Source organism: Amblyomma maculatum, unplaced genomic scaffold (assembly GCF_055883805.1).
Source record: "Amblyomma maculatum isolate TAMU_Amacu unplaced genomic scaffold, ASM5588380v1 scaffold_19, whole genome shotgun sequence".
Taxonomy (NCBI): Eukaryota; Metazoa; Arthropoda; class Arachnida; order Ixodida; family Ixodidae; genus Amblyomma; species Amblyomma maculatum.
In genome coordinates, this window is record NW_028146744.1 from 1,190,844 (window position 1) to 1,215,612 (window position 24,769).

Sequence of the window (24,769 nt, forward strand, 5' to 3'; positions counted from 1 at the left end):
GCTGCAAAGCAAACTCCAGTACAGCAACCTTCAGCAACTTGCTACATTTGGGAATAGCCCAATAACAGTCAGTGCTTAAACACAGTCCAAGGCGTGATATCAGAGATTGACTTCCTGTCACTCACTGAAGAACTTCTAGAAGGTCTTTCCGAGAAAAATGTAATCGGTGTACACAGGGTCAAAATCCGAAAGAACAACCAAGAAATACGAACAAAGCACATAGTTCTCACTTTCAACTCTAGCAAACTCCCTGAATCCATTGAAGTCGGTTACATCAAATTAGACATCCGGCCCTACATCCCAAACCCTAGGCTTTGTTTCAACTGCCAAAGATTCGGTCATGGCTCCCAGAGCTGCCGTGGCCGACAAACATGCGAAAAATGTGCCTCAACTCAACATAAATCTGACTAGTGTGAAGCTGCGCCACACTGCGCGAGCTGTGCAGGTGAACACGCCGCATACTCACGGTCATGTCCTTCTTGGAAGAAGGAAAAGGACATCATTACCATAAAAATCAATGAAAACATAAGGTTTAAAGAGGCACGACAGCGATATCTTGTTAAACGGCACTTTTTTGTTCACAGCCAAACCGAACTATTCCAATGTGGTGGAGCATAGGGGCAGCACACCACAACAGGATTTGGTCTCCGCCGAGGTTAAGCCTCAGGCAGGGCCATCCCTGCCCCAGGCAGAAGCAGTGAAAGCTGCCCTGCCATCGCAGAAACAGGGCACACTGGCCCCAGAGCCAACAGCCCAAAAGGCTTCTCCCCCAGAAGGGAAGCCGGCAACCAACACTCCTAACTCTCCCCAAACGTCGAAAGCCCCCGAGGCAATGGACACAACCGCTTCATCGTCCACGCTGCAGCGGCGGCATAACTCTCTGGAAAGATAACAGAGAGAAAAAACTCTTATTACAGGACCAGACAAACATGAAATCTAAACTCAGGTACATTCCATAAAAAATATGGCGTTCCTCATACACTGGAACTGCCGAGGTCTCATAAACAACTACAACGATATAAAAGGCATTTTACATTCATTTTCTCCTGTAGCCCTTTGCCTACAGGAACCTAACTTAGGACCACACCAAAACATTTTAAAAGGACACAATGTCTTTTGCTGTGACCCTAAAGAAGCAAATAGGCTATCTGGCGGTGTCGCTATTGTAGTGCAGAATGGAGTAGCAACACGTGAAATTAGCCTCAAAACCAAGTTCGAAGCTGTTGCTGTCTATCATTCATTATAAAACAATAACTATATGTTCACTGTATCTCCAACCGCACCTAATTGTAACCCTTCATAATCTGGAAGAGCTTTTAGAACAACTGCCAGAACCATATCTGGTTGTTGGAGATTTTAATGCGCTCTCCACTTTTTAGAGAAGCGATCAGACAGACACTAGAGGTCGTATATTAGAGGATTTTATATTATGCAATGATGTCTGCCTGCTAAATACAGGAAAGCATACCTACTGCTCCTCAAGCACGGGGAAAATGAGCGTTTTAGATTTATCATTTAGCTCCCCATCAATTTTTACTGATTTTAAATGGGACGTCTTTGACAATCCTCTACGAAGTGATCATTTGCCTGTCTTTATCAGCCTAACACCCTCACCCTCCATCACTCTAAACAAACCCAAGCGGTGGAAGCTGCACCTTGAGAACTGGGCTCTATTCCAGTCTGAAGCCAGCCTGGAAAAGGGCTTTTCCGAAAAACTCAGTGTTGACGAGATAATTGAAAAATTTACGGCCTGCATCATTGACGCAGCACTTGTAGCTATACCAGTCTTCAGGAGTGGTACTGAAAAATCGCAGTCTGGTATTTTCAGGAGTGCAGAGATGCAAAGAAGAAACAAAACAAAGCTTGGGGAACCTTTCGCAGGTACCTTACAAACGAAAACCTTGTAAAATTCAAACAGGCGAAAGCTAGGGCACGGTACGTCCGCCGAAACGCTGAGAAGGCTTCTTGGCAAAAATACATATCATCAATAAATAGCTCAATCACATCAAAAAAATGTGGGAGCTTGTTCATAAACTGGATGGCAACTTCTCCCCGTACACAGTCCCTTTCCTAAGATCTCCTGGCACCCAAACAAACTTACAGGAACAGGCAGATATTCTAGGCGATCATTTTTCTGCAATTTCAAGCTCACTACACTACCCAAAATCTTTCATAACATACAAAAACAATGCCGAAAAACAAAAACTGCCAACAAGTGGAAGTACAAATGAAGCATATAACAAGTTAATAACGCTGCAAGAAATGAACATGGTTCTATCTGCCGGCAAGAACACTGCACCTGGCCCAGATCAAATTCACTATCAGATGCTTGCACATCTTTCTACACCGGCTTTAGAAGCACTTCTGGAATTTTTCAACAAAGTATGGGTATCCGGGTGTATTCCTGAGGCCTGGAAAAAAGCTATTATTGTGCCTTTCCTGAAACCAGGAAAGCCACCAATGGCACCCAGCAGTTATAGACCCATAGCTCTCACAAGTTGTCTTGCAAAGCCTTTTGAAAGTGTTCTTAATACCAGATTAGCCTTTGTTCTTCATTCCTGAGAACTTCTAGACATTCATCAATGTGGGTTCAAAACAGCATGTTCTACCACGGACCATCTAGTCTGCCTTGAAAACACTGTTCGTGAAGCATTTATTCACGAACAGCACTGCCTTGCAGTCTTCTTTGATATGGAAAAGGCATATGATACTACATGGCGATTTGGCATCCTCCGTGACCTAGCAGATTTAAGCATACGTGGTAGGATGTTAAACTGTCTAAAGGACTTCTTGTCAAATCGCTCATTCCGTGTGCGCTTGGGCTCAAAGTTTTCTAAGAACTTTGTACAGGAGAATGGCCGACCACAGGGATGCGTCTTAAGCACAACTCTCTTTATAGTAAAAATGAATTCCATAAGCACAGTTATCCCGAAATCCATAATGTATTCAGCTTATGTGGACGATCTACAGATTGCATACACATCCTCTAACGTATCTACATGTGAGAGACAGGTGCAGTTAACCATAAATAAACTAGCAGCATGAGCAGACAAAAGGATTTCAGTTTTCTCCTCAAAAAACAGTGGCTGTCCTATTCTCTCTCAAACGAGGCTTACAAACAGATCCTACACTACACCTGAACAAGACTAAATTACCGGTGAAAAACGAACACCCCCGCAGGGGGCACCTGTTAAAGCAGGTGTTTGTGTGTTTTGTGCGACACCACGGACCCCGAGCACCCACGCTTAGCCGTGCGTGGCATCGTCGTGTCTGGGGAAAAGGGGATCCTGGTGGTTGAGCCGATGCCGAGTGTTTGGACCTTTAAGGCTCCTCGGCGGAGGCAACACACCACTTCGGCCCACGCTTCCCATAGACGGCACCTCCGGGCTGACCCACGCGGGGGAAATCGGCAGTCGCCTTTTCCTGTTCTCCCCTCCATCTTTCACTTTCCTATTTTCTTTCTTAGAACTGTCCTGTCCTCTCTTACCTTCTTCATTTCTTCCTACTTCCAGGCGGCGAGGGTTAACCTTGTGTGGCTAGCTACCCTGAGTTACGCCATATTGGGTTATAGTTACGGTGTACAGCTGGCGTGGGCAGGAATTGACAATTTCTGTCCCGTCCCCTCGTTCGGCTCCATGGTGGGTGGCTGGCACTGCAGCCGAACAATACAATTTTTTATGGCATCTAAACTCCTTAACCCCGATCGTCCTCCTTCTAAAAGGGGGCGCACCGAGACCACCATGTTCTTCTCAAAGAACATAAACAAACAACTTTCCTCGTTTCCACGTGGTCCACAGTGACCACGAGGGAATCACTGCACGACTTGTGTCCCCATTTGTTGTTTCCCGAACGTTGACAGGCCATTGGCCAGGGCTATAAGATAAAGAAACTTGGAAACGGTGACCTGTTACTAGAATTAATGTACAATCATCAGTATCAGAAGCTAAGTGCAGTCGAATCATTTGGAGAAATACCGCTACAGATAAGCCCGCACCGATCATTAAACACTGCCCGAGGAGTCATCTCTGATGATGACCTTAGGCACGTGAGTGAACAAGAACTTCTTGAAGGCCTGAAGGAACAAAATGTCACAGATGTTTACCAGATAAAGATCAGACGAGATAACAAAGAGATAGAAACAAAGCACATTGTACTCACCTTTGCTGCAAGCACTCTCCCAGAATCTGTCGAAGTAGGCTACACAAACATAAAACTGAGGCCCTACATCCCCAACCCACGCCGTTGCTTCAAATGTCAGAAATATGGCCATGGCTCTCAGAGTTGCCGTGGCCAACTCACATGTGCAAAGTGTGCCTCGCACGAACACTCTACAGACAACTGCGAAGAACAGCTGCTTCTCTGCTCAAACTGTGAAGGTAACCACCCAGCTTATTCACGCTCGTGCCCATACTGGAAAAAAGAAAAAGAAATAATTACACTGAAAGTCACCGAAGACGTATCTTACGGAGAGGCACGAAAGCGGCTTTCTCTTCCTCAAAAGCCACACTACTCCGTTGTGACGCAGCAGGGCGCGGCATCACAGCGGTCGTCGGCACCTGCCCAGGAAGCACACAGTTCTACCAGGGCAGCGCCACCTGCGCCCTCGGTGGAGTCAGCTAGCGCTACTCCACCACCACCCGCAAAGCTGGCTGCGCGGACCCCCAGGTCAGCCGGCCCAAAGGCCTCGACCCATGAGTCGATGCCTAAAACTGACAATCCTGTGCTATCTGCACAGTCGTCCACCGCATCTGAAGATGCGATGGACACAACTTCTTCACCCCAGCTGCCTAGGCGGCAAAGCTCACTGGAGCGAAAAAGAAAGGGAAAAGTCCCAATAACAGGTCCCAAGGACCTACAAACCTAAATTTAAACTTGTCCCTTAAATAACTTTTAGTTATGGCGCTCATTTATTGGAACTGCCGAGGACTCTTTAAAAATTTAGATGATATATATGAAATTCTTGCGGACTATCAACCAAACATACTTTGTCTGCAAGAAACCCATTTAAAACCAGCAGACTCAAATTTCCTTAAGCAATATAATGTATTCAGGAACGACAGGCAAGGCAGCTCTCACTCCTCTGGTGGCGTTGCCATTGTAACACAAAAATCAATCCACTCTCGAAACATCTCACTCAACACAGACTTAGAGGCAGTCGCAATGAGAAGCTTAGTTTATGGCAAAATAACAACCGTATGTTCCCTGTATATTGCTCCAACTTATAAGCTAAGTAGCGAATGTTTTGAAAAATTGATTGATCAACTTCCGGAACCTTGGTTGCTGGTCGGAGACTTTAATGCTCACCACCCATTATGGGGATGTACAAGAACGGACTCCCGAGGCGTTCTAATCGAAAAATTCTTATTGTCCTCGGGATCATGCTTACTAAACACGAAACAGCCAACTTACTACAATATAGCTTATAACTCTTACACATCCATAGATCTAGCCATTGGCTCCTCGATGTTCCTGGCAGCTACAGAGTGGACTGTCATTAACAATCTATACGGAAGTGACCATTTTTCGATCTTAATAAAATATACTGGGAAGGGAAATGAAAATGTGTCGAATCCCAGAAAATTCAAAGAAAATGCAGCCAACTGGAAGATGTTCAGGGAACAGTCATCATTGGCCAGTTCATCAGTTACTGACTTACTGCTCGTGAAACTCAAAACAGGGCATGGTCGAAACTACGCCGATACCCCACAGCCGAAAACCTAATAGCCTTTAAGCGTGCAAAGGCAAATGGCAGGCGTATTCGACACATCTCCAAGCGAGAAAGCTGGTCATCATTCCTTTCTTCAGTGAACTCCTATTCTGACGCACACAAAGTTCACAACAGGATAAGAGCACTTAAAGGATATAGCACAGTCCCAACGCCCCTTGTCAGCACCAGTGGTGACTCTCTTGAACATCAAGCAGACACACTAGGGCAACACTTTGAATACATATTCAGCTCAGCACACTATACAGATTCCTTTTTGCGGCACAAGGCAAGAGAGGAGAGGAAGCACATACATGATAAAAGGCCATCCTCAGAAGGATACAATAGCCCATTCACCATGCAGGAGCTGAAGATTGCACTAGACACATGTGGTAACACAGCACCAGGCCCTGACAGGATCACATATGGAATGCTCAGGCATCTGCATGTGAACACTGTTGAAACCCTACTCTACCTGTATAATAAAGTATGGGCCACAGGACGCTTTCCTAAAGCATGGAAGGAAGCGATCATCATCCCAATATTAAAACCCGGAAAAGAACCCACACTTGCTGCTAGTTATCGGCCTATCGCACTAACCAGCTGTCTATGCAAGCTTTTTGAGAAAATGGTAAATCGTTGCCTTCTCCATTTCCTTGAATACAATGGTCTTCTTTATCAAAACCAAGCTGGTTTTAGAGCTGGGCGATCAACAGCTGATCAGCTCATTGCTATTGAGTCTTATGCAAGGGATGCTTTTGTATATAAACAACATTGTTTATCTGTCTTTTTCGATCTTGAAAAAGCATTTGATACCACTTGGCGCTATGGTATCATCCGCGACCTCTTCTCTCTTGGCATCACAGGAAACATGTTGAGCACAATTCGAAGTTACTTGTCTGAACGGACCTTCAAAGTCCGTGTTGGCAATGCATATTCAAAGCAGTACATTCAAGAAAATGGTGTCCTTCAAGGTGTTGTTCTCAGTTGCACACTTTTTGTAGTCAAAATGAACTCTTTAAAAAGCGTGCTGCCAAAAACTATTTCTTGTTCTGTATATGTTGATGACGTCCAGATAAGCTTCAAATCTTGCAACTTGGCCATCTGTGAACGACAAATTCAGCTAGGTGTAAACAAATTGTCCAGGTGGGCTGATGACAATGGGTTTAAATTTAACTCTGGAAAGAGTGTTTGTGTACTTTTCTCTAAGCAGCGTGGCATCAGGCCTGACCCACACTGAATGGCCAGAGCCTTGCCTTTAAAAAAGAACATAAATTTCTTGGCATAGTTGTTGACGAAAAATTCTCCTTCATTCCCCACATAAAACAGTTGCGACTGAAGTGTCTCAAAGCGATGAATTTGTTAAAAATTCTCTCTCACCGGTCATGGGGCACAGACCGCGACTGCCTTCTGAACCTTCTGAATAGTGTAGTTCTATCACGCATTGACTATTGTTCGATGGTTTATGGGTCAGCATCATCCTCTGCGCTAAAATTGCTCGATCCCGTGCACCACCTCGGCCTTCGCCTCGCTACGGGCGCTTTCCGAACTAGCCCAATTGCTAGCCTCTATGTCGAGGCGAACCGATGGTCACTGCAACGAAGGAGACAATTTACTTCTCTAACTTATGCTATGAAGGTACTATGCCAACTGGACCATCCATGTCGTCGGCTCCTGCTTGACAAAACTGGCACAGCACTTTTCTCAAAAAAACCATCTCTAACACCACCATCTCCAATCAGAGTTGCCACGCACATTGAATATCTGAATGTTTCGGTTACCAGTCTTCATACAACTTCCATAAAAGACCTAATTGCTCCATGGGAAATGCACGGTGTTAATTGCGACCTGTCGTTTCTTGAAGTGGGCAAACATGCATCCCCTATTGCCATACAGCAGCACTTCATGTCACTTCAGGAGAAGTACACTTGTGATGAATATTACACTGATGCTTCGAAGTCTGCTCAAGTCTCCTGTGCAGCACATGGACCACAGTTTTCACAGTCAAAAACCCTGAACAGACATACTAGTATATTTACCGCTGAATGCCATGGTATCCTTTTAGCTGTGAGACACATTATAGAAAATAAAATACAGACTCCCTCAGTGTTTTAAAGTCCATATCCTTTTGGAAATGGCAAAATAAGAGCCCAGTACTGAACTCTCTTTATAACACCCTTATGTTTGCCCATGAACAAGAAATTAAAATTACGCTGTGTTGGGTGCCAGGTCACCGCGGTATACCTGGTAATGAGGCAGCTGATAGGCTAGCTGCTTCAGCTGCCCTTCGAAATGACACAGACATTGATAAGATAACTTATCATGACCTCAAACCACACAAAAAAAACATGATTCGACAACAATGGCAAGAGGAATGGGACGCAGCATCAGAAAATAAACTACACACAATAAAGGCAAAAATAGGCAGGTACACCACAGAAAAACAAGACAGATTTAAAGAAGTAGCCCTGTGCAGGCTGAGAATTGGCCACACATACATAACCCATACATATCTTTTAACCAACTCTCCTGCACCACACTGCTCGAGATGTGGTGATCGACTCACTGTCATTCATGTTTTAATCATATGTGCACAACTTGGAACCAGAAAGAAGACGTCATTTTCCCTCCTTCTGCACTCATCAAATACCAGCACACCCATCCATTTTTATTGGCGACAACCCAATGTTTCCTTTAAAACAGGTGCTTAAATTTTTATCAGAAGTAGGCTTTTTACATGAAATTTCTTATCGACGTGGGTCTCAGCCCGCTCCTCCTTGAGAGGACGGATGAGATCTTTTAATACATCTACTTATACATTGCGCATCCATTATATATCACAAATGAATTTTAGGCCCTATACACCATTGTTTTTAGCGATATTACTGAGCGAATACATTTTTAGGCCCTATACACCAGTTTTTTATCCCTTCATGAAAAATCACAACTATTCCATCATATAAACTTGAGTGCACCATTAACCTTGAGTTTGGCGCTCTTTGGCCTGAGTCGCCCTTGCGCCATTAAAATCCATCATCATCATCATCAAAAACGAACACAAATTTCTAGGCGTAACTTTTGACAAAAAACTCACCTTTCTTCCTCATATAAATGTCCTGAAGAAAAAGGCTTCCAAATCTCTAAACATACTAAAAGTACTAAAGTACATACTAAAACATACCATAAGCTAAAATGGGTTTCTTGTTCCTTGGTTCGAACGACCAGCAAACATGATTAGGAGTGAAAAAACGTCTTAGCTCGAGAAAATGAATGGAATTCTTGTCTGGCACTTCGTGGGTCTGCTCAAGTGGCGCCATTGTGTTCGCAAACACGGTCAGAACTTGAGATACCAGACTTAAAATGGTTTCATTATTGCAACCTAAGATAACTAAGTAATCATCTATGAACCAGAAGATCTTTAAATGCATGAGTTATCAAAGCTTTCATTAAGAGCTCTGTCATGCATGCAGAGGTAAAGGTCACTGAGAACTGGGGCAATGCATAATCCTATACAGATCCCCTGCCTTTGTATAAAACGAGACCCATTCCAATCTGCAAAGGTTGATTTGAGGTAAACCGACAACAATTCCAAAAAACCATCAACACTAATGCCGCACTTATTCTGAAAAGCCACGGCGCCATATTTGGACAGCCATTACTGTTGATGGTTTTTTGGAATTGTTGTCGGTTTACCTCAAATCAACCTTTGCAGATTGGAATAGGTCTCTTTTTATACAAAGGCAGGGGATCTGTATAGGATCATGCATTGCCCCAGTTCTCAGTGACCTTTACCTCTGCATGCATGACAGAGCTCTTAATGAAAGCTTTGATAACTCATGCGTTTTAAAGATCTTCCGGTTCGCAGATGATTACTTAGTTATGTTAGGTTGCAATAATGAAACCATTTTAACTCTGGTACCTCAAGTTCTGACCGTGTTTGCGAACACAATAGCGCCACTTGAGCTGACCCACGAAGTGACAGACAAGAATTCCATTCCTTTTCTCGAGCTAAGACTTATTTTCACTCCTGATCATGTTTGCTGGGCGTTCGAACCAAGAAGCAAGAAACCCATTTTAGCTTATGGTATTGCTCATTCAAAGTTGGTTAAAAGGAATATTGTGCAATCTGGTTTCAGTAACGTCTTGACGAAGTCATGCAAGCATAAATTTCAGGATAGCTTTTCAGCTCAAGTGTGCAGGCTGACGCAGTCGGGATTCCCGCAGAAACTTCTTTCTTCTGTCGCTAGAAAAATGTTAAAGAACTACAAAATGAAGATGACAGGCCCTTCAGCTGAAGTCCAACAGCGAAATAAGGTAGCAATAATACCTTATATCCACAAGATTTCTCATAATCTCAAGAAGATTGGTAAGAAGGCAGGCGTTCACGTGGTCTTTTCAGCCCCGCACCGCCTATCAAGACTTTGGCGCATGGTCAACAAAACGACAAAGAGAGATAATGGCTGCACCACAAGGCACAAGAATCCCGCCGTAACATGCGCAGAAAGGCTTGTATACTCCTCCCTCTATCTTGTGGCAAAGCACACATCGGCCAAACCGGCTGATGTATTAATAAACCTTTAATGGAGCATAGCAATGGTTTTTCAGTGTCATCGTCGAAAAACTTGCCAGTGCATTGTCGCACATGCGACCGCAATAGAAAATGCTCCCGTCTTTCAGAAAACGACCATTCTAAACCGATCCCATAACAAGCTTATACGCGAAATAGTGGAAGCCGCTTTGATTTCTAAGCACAAGGATGAATGCGTCAGCATATCCTCAGTTTTCCTTTCGAACAAAGAAATTGCTTTTCTCTCTGATTGTGCTTGATTTTATCTTTGATTTTATTTGCACTCTTTACACGCCTTCGTTTTATACATTTCGAATTGCAGTCAGTCATATTGTTTAATTCGATGTTGGTTTCTTGTTTTGCAGTGTCGGTTGGCTTTCAATTTTGTTTCAACATTTGCATCTCTCTCTCTTCTTTTTTAATGTTTAATTTACTTATTATTTTTTGTCCATCTCATAAATTTCTCTGCAGTTTTTTAAACAAGTTCTTATATAAAGCATTTTTTTCTGTGCATCCACCTTTTTTAGCCATGGTTGCTTGTTCAGGACTGAGAATGTTTGTTGCTTTTTCACGTACTTTCACTATGGCCACTATTATCATGTTATGTCACTGTATCATGTCAATCGTGTGTTAGGCATTTAATTTATCGATTTTTTATACTTGCGTTTTTTCCCTTGAATTTGAGCGAGCCCTCCGCTCCTTTGGCATTGCACATTCCACTACATCCGTCAATCATCCCCAGTGCAATGGCCTCGTGGAGCGTGTTAACCGCACCATCACGAATATACTTGCCTCCTTCGTGGCTCCGTCCCACAAAAACTGAGATCGTTTTGTTTCTGCGGCAGCTTTTGCATTCAACACTGCAAGGCAAGAAAACTGCCACGCATGTTGACAAGTTTGGTTTCAGTGCGACACATCACATAAGCTGCAAAATTTGTCCTTCAGTCATTTTATTGAAAAACTTGTAATGCGTTATGTAATGTTGCGGGACCCTGTGCCCGCCTAGAGATAGACACAGAAGAACGGAGGACACCAGGCAAACACCACTTGCCCCAGCGCTCTTCTTTTGTTCTCTAACCCTCGCGCTGGCGCCGCGCGCTTGTCTCGCGCTCGTCCTGCGCCTCTTCCTTTTCTGGCGCAGCGCTCCTCTGCGGGCACCGTAACATCTTTCCACCTGGGGGGGGGGGGAGTTTCAGTGAGCTGCTGCAGGCGCTCCAAATGGGTTGGCGTTTCGTGGGGAATGCAGTGAGGCAGCTGGCGACGACAGTAGTGGTGATGACCCGGTATCTAAGTCGGAGTCAATGATGGCGCTGTTGACATATTGATTCATGTTTACACATGCTCCGTGAAAATGTGGTGCACACCGCATCGTCTATGCTCGGGGAGGTCTTCGAGGCGGTATGTCACGGGGCCGAGCCGTTCAACGACACGGTAAGCGCCGCAGTATCTGGGCAAGAGCTTCGTCTAAGGGCCAGTCGTGCGGATGGCGCGGCGAACGAGGACCAAGTCACCCAACCGGAAGGTGAGAAGTGGTGGTGATGCTGCATTGGCCACTCTCACATGTGCATGAGCCGTGAGAAGGTTGCACTGAGCGTCGAGGTGGGAGTAACGAAGTCGTTGGGCGGAGTCAATTGGTGACGTAGTCTAACGGTGAAGGCCCAACTGCGCGTCGAGAGGGATGTAGGGTGTTCTGCCATAGACGACTGAGAACGGCGTGAGTCATCTCGGCCGACAGATCTGTTGGCTTTTCACCATAGTTTTATGGAAACGGGCTGTTGTCTTTGATAATGCTGCTCACGAATTCCCAGTTCTGCTTTTATGTAATGCAGCTCTTTTGAATAAAAACAACTCTAGAATGGCATTACACATCTCTCTAAACATGGTGATTTAGGCTGGTACAAGACAAATGTTCTGGTACCTGGGCAGCAATGGTATGACATCGCACTCTTTTTGTCAAGGAGGCAAGTTGCCAACACGTCTTGTCAACATTGGGCTGTAATGGGTGCACTGGACCAGGCTATGCACCGATGTTTCTCCTGGTGGTGTCTAAGGTTGCTGCGTAAGTTCTGGTGCAGCCTCCTTCACTGCAGTGAAACCGTCATCTTCATCAACTGTAATATCTTAAGAGGAACGTCCTGCATGTGCCACAATCGGTGGTTACACCTGGATAAAGAAGTTGCGTGATTGGTTTTGGGAGGGAACTTTATTGCGATAACAATATGTGCAAACACTGTTTCGGCCGATAGCTATATAAGGTAGTGGCCAGTCTGATAAAAAAATTACTTGTAGTTCAGCCGCGGAGCGCAAAAGGCTGAAAAGGTAAACTTCATATACACAGTAGGACACATTTGCTAGATACACACCACAGAACACTAAAAACACACACAAAAAACCAAGCACACTTGGAGCAGACCAGGAGCTAGATATTGAGTCGCTAAAATACAAACATAGCTGCACAAATGGTAAACAAGGTAAATCGCTGCGCAACCTTACGGCTGCCTGGTCTGCTCCAGAGTGATAGTCCCCCCAGGCTTGTTCGACGTTATATAGGAGCCATGCCATCTACCGTCAATGTCCCTTCAGGAAAAGCATAGGCGTTTTTCGTGGAAAATCTGTGGTGCTCGTTGCATTTGTGTAACACAGGATGACCACGCGAGCTAGGCATTACGTCCTGGTCGTCAGCGCAGATGACCGATCTTCAATGTTCGGCGGGAACTCTTTTACTGTCGCTGAAAAGGCTATCTTCCACATCTGCACTTCTGAAATCACGTTGGATAGTCTGTCGTCAGCAGCATCAGTCCATTTCCAGATCCGCCACTAGCAAAGATGGGGCTACACGAGGAATGGAGTCCATTCGTGAATAAGCCAAGGGAAGCACCAATATGGGGCTATAGAAGTTGGCTTTAAAAATATGAAACTGAAATGAGAACACATTTTTAGGAGTGCACAAATGGAAATAGTCGCCTTTGTCAGTATTGTCATGCTGATGGTTTTTACGTGCAAGATCATGTATTGAAACCTGCTTACCCTGTTACATATAAGCAGATCAGAATATATGAGAGCATTGAGTGGACACTAGGAAGATGTAAAAGAGAGAAGAATGTAGTTGAATTTTTTCTTGTTCCAGGCTCCATCTTGAACAAGAACTGCTCATACAGTCTCATCATGCTAGACTGATGCTTTTTCCTTTGTGCAGTATATGATAATGCCTCTGTTCATCTAACTGGCATTTCTCATGGATCCATACCATGCAGTTTTTATAGGAGGCTGAACAAACTGTCCTGCACATTCCTCAACAAATGGAGGAAATCAGAGACAAAGTGCAAGGAGCGATTTTGTCCGCAGCTTAGGCTGACCACAACTTCCTGCTATTGAAATCGGGAATACGCTTACCGTGGGGGGATGTCATTGATGCATGCCACCTGAGGAATACAGTTTATATTGCACTTTTGCGTGAACTTTTTTTGCACTAAATTGCCATCTATGAAGAGGAAACTGCTGTTCATGACACAAGTTGAAGTTCAGATGCTTATCGTTTTGAAATAAATCACATTAAAATGCTCGAACATGAACAAATGCTCAATACCTACGTAAGAATGGGCACCTGACCGAACCACCTTCAAATAGCTCGGTCTGATCGCACAAACTGTTAGAACTGCTGGCTGGTTTATTCATAGTTTGCCTTTACCTTGCTCCTGGCGGCTGTCGTCCGAGGCGGCCATGATCCAGGCATAGTCTGCTTTCCATTTCTCCTTGTATGTGCAGTCTTTTCTTGGGTCTCGGATCCATCTGTGGGTCGTAGCAGGCGGCGACGTCTTGCCTCTTGACGCAGCTCGTTTTATGGATCGATAACTCACTGGCTTCCTGTACAACGGGGCTGCTCGCTTTAGTAGTGACGCGTACTACATGCATCTCCGGCTCACACTTGCTCGTCACAACTGCATGCATTGAAAATCAGAAATGTAATAACATGTTATACATGTCATTAAAATTACAAAAAATAATCATCATAAAATAGACAGGCACAAAATCAAGTACAATCAGCATCTGATAACAGACTCTGTTTTTATTTTGGAATAGACCTGGGGCCCTAACAAAACATGGCCTCTCCCCGCAGGGGGCACCTGTTAAAGCAGGTGTTTGTGTGTTTTGTGCGACACCACGGACCCCGAGCACCCACGCTTAGCCGTGCGTGGCATCGTCGTGTCTGGGGAAAAGGGGATCCTAGTGGTTTAGCCGATGCCGAGTGTTTGAACCTTTAACGCCCCTCGACGGAGGCAACACCCCACTTTGGCCCACGCTTCCCATAGACGGCACCTCCGGGCTGACCCACCCGGGGGAAACCGGCAGTCGCCTTTTCCTATCCTTCCCTTCATCTTTCACGTTCCTATCTTCTATCCTACAACTCTCCTGTCCTCTACTCTCTTCTTGGTTTTCCATTACTTTCAGGCGGCGAGGGTTAACCTTGTGTGGCTGACTACCCTGAGTTACGCCATATTAGGTTATAGTTACAGTGTACAGCTGACGTGGACAGGACTTGCCTGCCAATTCCTGCCCCGTCCCCTCGTTGGGCTCCATGGCGGGTGGCTGGCACCGGAGCCGAACATTATACAATATTTGTGGCTTCTTGCTCCAAACTGATTGCCTTTCCAAGAAAAGGCGGACCGATGTATCAGCCCAGTTCTTTTCAGCGAAGCATGAAACTTTCCCTAAATATCATGTGATCCACAGTGAAAGCCCCGCCAAACAAGGTCGGCTAATATCCCCTTTTGCAGTATCTAGGTCTCTCACAACCATACTAGGTTCAGGATACAAAGTTAGTAAACTGGCTAGCGGGGATCTTCTGCTTGAGCTGCAAAGCAAACTCCAGTACAGCAACCTTCAGCAACTTGCTACATTTGGGGATAGCCCAATAACAGTCAGTGCTTGAACACAGTCCAAGGCGTGCTATAAGAGATTGACTTCCTGTCACTCACTGAAGAACTTCTAGAAGGTCTTTCCGAGCAAAATGTAATCGGTGTACACAGGATCAAAATCCGAAAGAACAACCAAGTAATTACCAACAAAGCACATAGTTCTGACTTTCAACTCTAGCAAACTCCCTGAATCCATTGAAGTCTGTTACATCAAAGTAGACATCCGGCCCTACATCCCAAACCCTAGGCTTTGTTTCAACTGCCAAAGATTCGGTCGTGGCTCCCAGAGCTGCCGTGGCCGATAAACATGCACAAAATATGCCTCAACTGAACATAAATCTGAAGAGTGTGAAGCTGCACCACACTGCGCGAACTGTGCAGGTGAACACGCGGCATACTCACGGTCATGTCCTTCTTGGAAGAAGGAAAAGGACATCATTACCGTAAAAGTCAATGAAAACATAACGTTTAAAGAGGCACGACAGCGATATCTTGTTAAACGGCACTTTTTTGTTCACAGCCAAACCGAACTATTCCAATGTGGTGGAGCATAGGGGCAGCACACCACAACAGGATTTGGTCTCCGCCGAGGTTAAGCCTCAGGCAGGGCCATCCCTGCCCCAGGCAGAAGCAGCGAAAGCTGCCCTGCCAGCGCAGAAACAGGGCACACTGGCCCCAGAGCCAACAGCCCAAAAGGCTTCTCCCCCAGAAGGGAAGCCTGCAACCAACACTCCTAACTCTCCCCAAATGTCCAAAGCCCCCGAGGCAATGACACAACCCCTTCGTCGTCCACGCTGCAGCGGCGGCATAACTCTCTGGAAAGATAACGGAGAGACAAAACTCTTATAACAGGACCAGACAAACCTGAAACCTAAATTCAGGTACATTCCATAAAAAAAATGGCGTTCCTCATACACTGGAACTGCCGAGGTCTCATGAACAACTACAACGATATAAAAGGCATTTTACATTCATTTTCTCCTGTAGCCCTTTGCCTACAGGAAGCTAACTTAGGACCACACCAAAACATTTTAAAAGGACACAACGTCTTTCGCTGCGACCGAAAAGAAGCAAATAGGCTATCTGGAGGTGTCGCTATTGTAGTGCAGAATGGAGTAGCAACACGTGAAATTAGCCTGAAAACCAAGTTCGAAGCTGTTGCTGTCTATCATTCATTATAAAAGAATAACTATATGTGTTCACTGTATCTCCAACCGCACCTAATTGTAACCCTTCATGATCTGGAAGAGCTTTTAGAACAACTGCCAAAACCATATCTGGTTGTTGGAGATTTTAATGCGCACTCCACTTTCTGGAGAAGCGATCAGACAGACGCTACAGGTCGTATATTAGAGGATTTTATATTATGCAATGATGTCTGCCTGCTAAATACAGGAAAGCATACATACTGCTCCCCAAGCACGGGGAAAATGAGCTTTTAGATTTATCATTTAGCTCCCCATCAATTTTTACTGATATTAAATGGGACGTCTTTGACAATCCTCTAGGAAGCGATCATTTGCCTGTCTTTATCAGCCTAACACCCTCACCCTCCATCACTCTAAACAAACCCAAGCGGTGGAAGCTGCACCTTGAGAACTGGGCTCTATTCCAGTCTGAAGCCAGCCTGGAAAAGGGCTTTTCCGAAAAACTCAGTTTTGACGAGATAATTGAAAAATTTACGGCCTGCATCATTGACGCAGCACTTGTAGCTATACCACAGTCTTCAGGAGTGGTACTGAAAAATCGCAAAGTCTGGTATTAGCAGGAGTGCAGAGATGCAAAGAAGAAACAAAACAAAGCTTGGGGAACCTTTCGCAGGTACCTTACAAACGAAAACCTTGTAAAATTCAAACAGGCGAAAGCTAGGGCACGGTACGTCCACCGAAACGCTGAGAAGGCTTCTTGTCAAAAATACATATCATCAATAAATAGCTCAATCACATCAAAAAAAAATGTGGGAGCTTGTTCACAAACTGGATGGCAACTTCTCCCCGTACACAGTCCCTTTCCTAACATCTCCTGGCACCCAAACAAACTTACAGAAACAGGCAGATATTCTAGGCGATCATTTTTCTGCAATTTCAAGTTCACTACACTACCCAAAATCTTTCATAACATACAAAAACAAGGCCGAAAAACAAAAACTGGCAACAAGTGGAAGTACAAATGAAGCATATAACAAGTTAATAACGCTGCAAGAAATGAACACGGTTCTATCTGCCGACAAGAACACTGCACCTGGCCCAGATCAAATTCACTATCAGATGCTTGCACATCTTTCTACACCGGCTTTAGAAGCACTTCTGAAATTTTTCAACAAAGTATGGGTATCCGAGAGTATTCCTGAGGCCTGGAAAAAAGCTATTATTGTGCCTTTCCTGAAACCAGGAAAGCCACCAACGGCCACCAGCAGTTATAGACCCATAGCTCTCACAAGTTGCCTTGCAAAGCCTTTTGAAAGTGTTCTTAATACCAGATTAGCCTTTGTTCTTCATTCCTGAGAACTTCTAGACATTCACCAATGTGGGTTCAAAACAGCATGTTCCACCACGGACCATCTAGTCTGCCTTGAAAACACTGTTCGTGAAGCATTTATTCACGAACAGCACTGCCTTGCAGTCTTCTTTGATATGGAAAAGGCATATGACACTACATGGCGATTTGGCATCCTCCGTGACCTAGCAGATTTAAGCATACGTGGTAGGATGTTTCTAAAGGACTTCTTGTCAAATCGCTCATTCCGTGTGCGCTTGGGCTCAACCTTTTCAAAGAACTTTGTACAGGAGAATGGCGTACCACAGGGATGCGTCTTAAGCACAACTCTCTTTATAGTAAAAATGAATTCCATAAGCACAGTCATCCCGAAATCCATAATGTATTCAGCTTATGTTGATGATCTACAGATTGCATACACATCCTCTAACGTATCTACATGTAAGAGACAGGTGCAGTTGACCATAAATAAACTAGCAGCAAGGGCAGACACAAACGGATTTCAGTTTTCTCGTCAAAAAACAGTGGCTGTCCTATTCTCTCTCAAACGAGGCTTACAAACAGATCCTACACTACACCTGAACAAAACTAAATTACTGGGGAAAAACAAACACAAATTTCTAGGCGTAACTTTTGACAAAATGTCACCTTTCTTCCTCATATAAATGTCCTGAAGAAAAAGGCTTCCAAATCTCTAAACATACTAAAAGTACTAAAGTACATACTAAAACATACCATAAGCTAAAATGGGTTTCTTGTTCCTTGGTTCGAACGACCAGCAAACATGATTAGGAGTGAAAAAAAAGTCTTAGCTCGAGAAAACGAATGGAATTCTTGTCTGGCACTTCGTGGGTCAACTCATGTGGCACCATTGTGTTCGCAAACACGGTCAGAACTTGAGGTACCCGACTTAAAATGGTTTCATTATTGCAATCTAAGATAACTAAGTAATCATCTACGAAACGGAAGATCTTTAAAACGCATGAGTTATCAAAGCTCTCATTAAGAGCTCTGTCATGCATGCCGAGGTAAAGGTCACTGAGAACTGGGGCAATGCATGATCCTATACAGATCCCCTGCATTTGAATAAACCGAGACCCATTCCAATCTGCAAAGGTTGATTTGAGGTAAACCGACAACAATTCCAAAAATCCCCTTCTTTGTCCATTTGATGTAATCGAAGATTATTCCGCTCAAAAAATGCCGCCACTTCTGCAGTACAACCATACACATGCTGCCAAATGCTGACTGGCGAGCAGCATGCAGAGGGGCCAACACAGGATATTCATCGGTAGCGTTGAAGTACTCTGCTGGCGAACATTTTGGCGAACAACTCTGTGTTTTCATCCTAGCCGTCTTCACTGGTGATGCCTTTAGAGTACTTTGGGGCGCCTCTGATGTGTGAATGAATCCGCGAGTCATCCAATGCCCATCATACGACAAGGCTACATAGATAGAAAACTGGTGAACTCTCGCGCATTGCACTTCCACTTCCGTACCGGCGCGCGCCGTGGCAGATGTCAGGTTTTCCTTTATGTTGTTCTTCCATGTTTTTATGGTTGTCCACGCGAGAAATTTTTATCAGTGAAGGTACTGAAAAACTTTTATTGGGTCTAGTATTGTGCATAGTGGACGCAGCCAGAATGTTCGCAGCTAAAAGATTTATTTGTTTTTCTTCAACACGCAGCATACTCCATACTGATCTCTTGTCCTAGCAGTTATCACATGTCTTGAAAAGCATAACAGTGAGGTCGTATTCTCGATCGCCCCGAACGGTTCTTACTCTACCTCCAAACGTGTTGCACTTTGTGTCTCAGCTCTTTTCGCAAACCACCACTGTCGTACCTAGCTGTTTTGCCATTCAACAGGCGGTTGAGCAACTCATTGCAAACCAACGCAAAGCTCGTCGGGATTTAGCAGATGGTCAGCGACATCGCTGGGGACTAAGTTGGCCTTACGTTTCATTGCCGGTGTTAATTCCAAATCCCAGAGTTTCATGTCAGATCTTGTCGTTTCATTTTCCATATCAAAATGCATCAAAACTGTTGTATCATGACGAGTCCGACCACACTGCAACTTTTCTTACTTGATGGGCCCGCTTGCCTAATTGGTCCCGTTTCCTTGACACTGTCACTTGGCACAGGAATATGCTTTTCCTCTGTGTCTCACAACACAAAGGCACATTTCTAACATTACCGATCAATGACGTTTTGCTATACTTATGCATCGTCACATGCTTTCTCGTCGGCAGCACATTGTTGCGGAATCTCCAGTGTCCAAGGCCGAAGGTACTAGACAAGATAGCAGCCTGGGGCACGACGTCGACTCGTGCAGCAGATGGTGAGAGATGCAGGGCTCCTTTCAGTATAGTGTGGCAGGCAGTGAATAGGAACATGTGCTTGTTTTCTTTTGCTATCTATCGAGCCAATGATTCAAACTATACACTGGAGCATGTAATTTGAAACGAAGATGTACTCTTCCAAACGAGACGAAGACCGCAGCTAATGTGCGCGGGGAACGGAAAGCATACGTTATGTTATGACAATGGGCTAATTTAGCGTAAACACTGACTTAAAGTTAGTTACCCGACTTGTTATAAATTCATATTACACCTGGAATGTTTACAGAGTTTAGAAACATGATAGTTTTAAAATTCGAATTCTGGTTTTTATTGCACCCTCGAGACCAGTGTGCCCCTAAATTTATGTGTTTCAATGAGTTTTTCAAGCACTCGAAAACAAATTTTAACATATACCTAAGATGAGTTTTTTGGAAGTGAAAGATTTGAAGATGCAATTATGGCACTTTTCAGTTTCATGAAGTTTGAAGCCTTGCTGTCCCATTCACTTGCTACGCCAGAAACGTCACGAAGCAATTGTACATTTCGCTGCCTGCAGGCATGTTCGTGCACGATCCCTGATTGGTTCTTCAATGCTTAGTCTGCACCTCTGGGCAACGGACGTGCATGACACGAAAGCATCCTATATTATTTTGTTAGGTTCCTAGTCGCATTGGCATACGAGGAAAGAGGGAGCAGAAGTGTGTCGCACAAGCGAGAACAACTGAAAGAAAATGTGAACTTGCCATTGCATGAAATTGGTAAGTAGCACTCTAAGATCTTAATTGCAGCTTTCTTGGGAAAATGAAGGAAAAGCGGCATTACAGTTTAGAATGGAAATTGTGCTGCCATGACGAACATTTTATTAAGGTCGTTTTATTTGTTTTACAAGTAGGTTATATACACATCACCCATAGTTTCTTGTGAACAAAAAATACAAAGAGGACAAGCTGTCGGGCTAGTTGGTTTTCCATAGTTATTGCAGCGCGTAGCCGGACAAGGACGAAGACGGAGGAACACGTAAGATGCAGAGGCGCTGAACTGCAACTTTATTTTTGGAAATCAGCCAACCATGTCATATATATTGTCACGTAGTGGTGACAATGCCATACACGCCAAAAGAAGACACAGGCGTGATGGTACTGAAATAACTCTTTATTGGGGCTGACTTGCGCCCGCAAAAAGAACTAAGCAACTCGGCGGCGGCGATAGCAACGAACGCACTCGTCGGTCGTCGAACAAAGAATGCTCGTCACACTCGTCAACGCTCAATTTAAAGGCTGCACAGAACAATCTAGATAACGTCGCAAACAGCTACCAGCACGGGCTGGAACATTGTGGAAAGACACCCGAGTGGCCGGAACCTTCGAGACAGATCTCGGTGCATCTTGTGCTACAACAAAACTGATAAAGGTGTGACTCGCGACATCGAGCATTAACAAACAAAGATTACGGAACTGATACGCGGTCCAGAATCAGAGTGATAAGCCTGTATGCCGGCGGCTGTTAAAAACAACAAATACTGTTTTGAAGGTTTCGCGGCATTACTCCCCCCTTAAAAAGACATCGCCTCGATGTTCCAAAACAAAGAAACTTAAACATAAACACTGTAAAATTTAAACACCACAGATTCTTTAACGCGCGTAATATGGCTTCAGTCGTACAACATGTACAATTTCTGGGCGTGCGCTGCGCCGTTGTGATGCTGACGTTCCGTCGGGAATGACTTCATAGTCCAGTGGTCCGACGCGGCGAAGGATTTTGTATGGCCCAAAGTATCGACCCAACAACTTTTCACTTAATCCGCGACGGCGAATTGGTGTCCAAACCCACACTTGGTCTCCTGGATTGTACTCTGCGTAGCGTCGTCGTAAATTGTATCGTCGGCTGTCGGTGCGCTGTTGGTCTTTAATACGCAGCCGTGCGAGTCGTCGAGCTTCCTCTGCACGCTGCAGGTAGGCGGCGACGTCAAGGTTGTCCTCGTTGGTTACGTGTGGCAGCATTGCGTCGAGCGTCGTCGTGGGCTCCCTGCCGTACACAAGCTTGAAAGGGGTCGCTCTGGTCGTCTCCTGGACTGCCGTGTTATACGCGAAGATCACGTACGGCAAGATGGCGTCCCAGGTCTTGTGTTCAGCGTCGACGTACATAGCGATCATGTCCGCGATCGTTTTGTTCAGGCGCTCCGTAAGGCCATTGGTCTAGGGATGGTACGCAGTTGTTCGTCGATGGCTTGTGTGACTATTCCAGGATGGCTTGCGTCAACTCTGCCGTAAACGCCGTTCCCCTGTCCGTGATGAGCACTTCTGGGGCGCCGTGTCGCAAGAGAATTTGATTGACAAAAAATTTGGCGACTTCTGCCGCGGTACCATTCGGTAGTGCTCTTGCTTCGGCGTAACGGGTAAGGTAGTCAGTGGCCACGATGATCCACTTGTTACCCATAGACGAAGATGGAAAGGGGCCGAGGAGATCCATCCCAATTTGTTGAAAGGGCTGGATTGGGGGCGGAATCGGGTTTAGTAGTCCCGCTGGTCTGATCGGCGGCGTCTTGCGTCGTTGGCACTCACGACACGTCTTCACGTAGTGGGAAACTTCGGCAGGCAGACGCGGCCAGTAATACTTCTCCTGGATTCGACGCAACGTGCGCGCAAATCCGAGGTGGCCTGCTGTGGGCTCATCGTGCAACGCCTGCAGAATTTCTTGCCGAAGGGTTTTAGGCACTACGAGAAGCTGCGCGGTCTTGTTGGGTGCAAAGTTCTTCTTCACGAGGAGGCCATTGCTTAACGTGAAGGATGATAAATGTCGCCTGAACACACCAGGAGGGGAAGCGGTCTTTCCTTCCAAGTAATCGGCTAGCGCTTTCAGCTCAGGGTCTGATCGCTGTTGTTCTGCGAAACTGCTGGTGCTTACCGGTCCCAAAAAGGCGTCATCGTCATCGTCCTTCGGGGGAGAATCGACGGGAGCGCGGGATAAGCAGTCTGCGTCGGAATGCTTCCTGCCCGACTTATAGACTACAGTCATGTCAAATTCTTGAAGTCGTAGGCTCCACCTGGCAAGGCGGCCGGAAGGATCTTTCAAATTAGCCAGCCAGCAGAGCGCGTGATGGTCGCTTACCACCTTGAATGGTCGTCCGTATAGGTATGGACGAAACTTAGAAGTAGCCCAGATGATCTCAAGGCACTCCTTCTCGGTCGTCGAGTAATTGACTTCGGCGTTTGTGAGAGACCTGCTAGCGTAGGCGATTACTTTTTCCTGTCCGGCAGTCTTCTGGACGAGAATGGCTCCTAGGCCCACACTGCTCGCCTCGGTGTGAATTTCGGTCTCGGCGTTTTCATCAAAGTGGCCAAGTACAGGAGGGCATTGCAGGCGGCGCTTAAGTTCGTCGAAGGCTTCTCCTTGCGGCGCTTCCCATTTAAAAGGTACGTCAGCCTTTGTAAGCTGCGTCAACGGTTCGGCGATCCGTGAAAAGTTTCTGACAAATCGTCGATAATAGGCGCACAGCCCAAGGAATCGGCGCACAGCTTTCTTGTCGGCAGGCGGTGGGAATTGTGCGATTGCAGCTGTTTTCTCCGGGTCTGGGCGAATACCATCCTTGCTAACGATGTGACCTAGGAACCGGAGTTCTTCGTAGGCGGAGTGACACTTCTCTGCTTTTAGCGTTAGTCCCGATGACTTGATGGCTTCCAACACTGTCTGTAGTCGTTTTAGGTGGTCTTCAAAGTTTGACGAGAAGACAACGTCGTCCAAATATACCAAACAAATTTGCCACTTCAAGCCTGCCAGGACTGTGTCCATTACTCGTTGAAACGTGGCTGGTGCGGAGCAGAGGCCAAATGGCATCACCTTGAACTCATAAAGGCCGTCCGGTGTGATGAATGCGGTCTTCTCGCGATCTCTTTCGTCGACCTCAATTTGCCAATATCCGCTCTTCAGGTCCATCGATGAGAAGTACCTTGCATTGCAGAGCCGGTCGAGAGTGTCGTCGATGCGGGGAAGCCGGTAGACATCCTTCTTCGTTATGCTATTCAAGCGGCGGTAATCAACGCAGAAGCGAAGTGTGCTGTCTTTCTTCTTGACCAAAACGACTGGTGCCGCCCAGGGGCTGTTCGATGGCTGGATTACGTCATCACGCAGCATTTCCTCAACTTGATCGCGAATGGCCTGGCGTTCTCGCGGCGATACACGATAAGGGCTCTGGCGCAGAGGTCGGGCGTGTTCGTCCGTTATTATGCGATGCTTGGCCAGTGGTGTTTGTCGTACCTTCGATGACGATGAGAAGCACTCCCCGTAGCTTCGAAGCAGACTGAGAATCTGGTCTTTCCTGTTGTGGGTCAATGCCGGGTTGATGTCAAATGTGGGCTGACGGAATAGGTCCGGTGCGTCTTCCAGCGTTTGGTCGTGGAGGGTGAATACATCTTTGAGGTCCGACAATTCGTCGAGAAAGGCGATCGTCGTGCCCTTGTTGAGATGCCGATATTCTTCGGTGAAGTTTGTTACCAGAACCTGAGCTTGACCTCTCCGGAATTTCGTGATGCCTCTTGCGATGCCGACACCTCGTTCTAAGAGCAATTGGATATTTCCTTCGACGATGCCTTCAGCGGTTTCGATGTTGGCGCTACCTACGCAGACTGCGATACTTGATCGGGGCGGGACGTTCAATTCTTCGTCGAGGACGTTTAGAGGGATGTGTTGCATCGACGTCGTCGTAGCAGGAATGGCTTTGTCTGCAGAGAGCTTGATGAGCTTGGATC

General features: G+C 45.6%; 1 long non-coding RNA gene across 1 annotated transcript in view; it reads left to right on the forward strand.

Annotated features, from left to right (window-relative positions):
* The window catches only part of LOC146171563 (uncharacterized), a 112,578-nt gene extending 92,555 nt beyond the window's left edge, over positions 1-20,023 (forward strand). Inside the window, exon 3 of the long non-coding RNA XR_014702822.1 lies at positions 19,935-20,023. This is a non-coding gene — a long non-coding RNA (uncharacterized LOC146171563). The remainder of the gene's footprint in view (positions 1-19,934) is intronic.
* Positions 20,024-24,769: the final 4,746 nt, after the last annotated feature.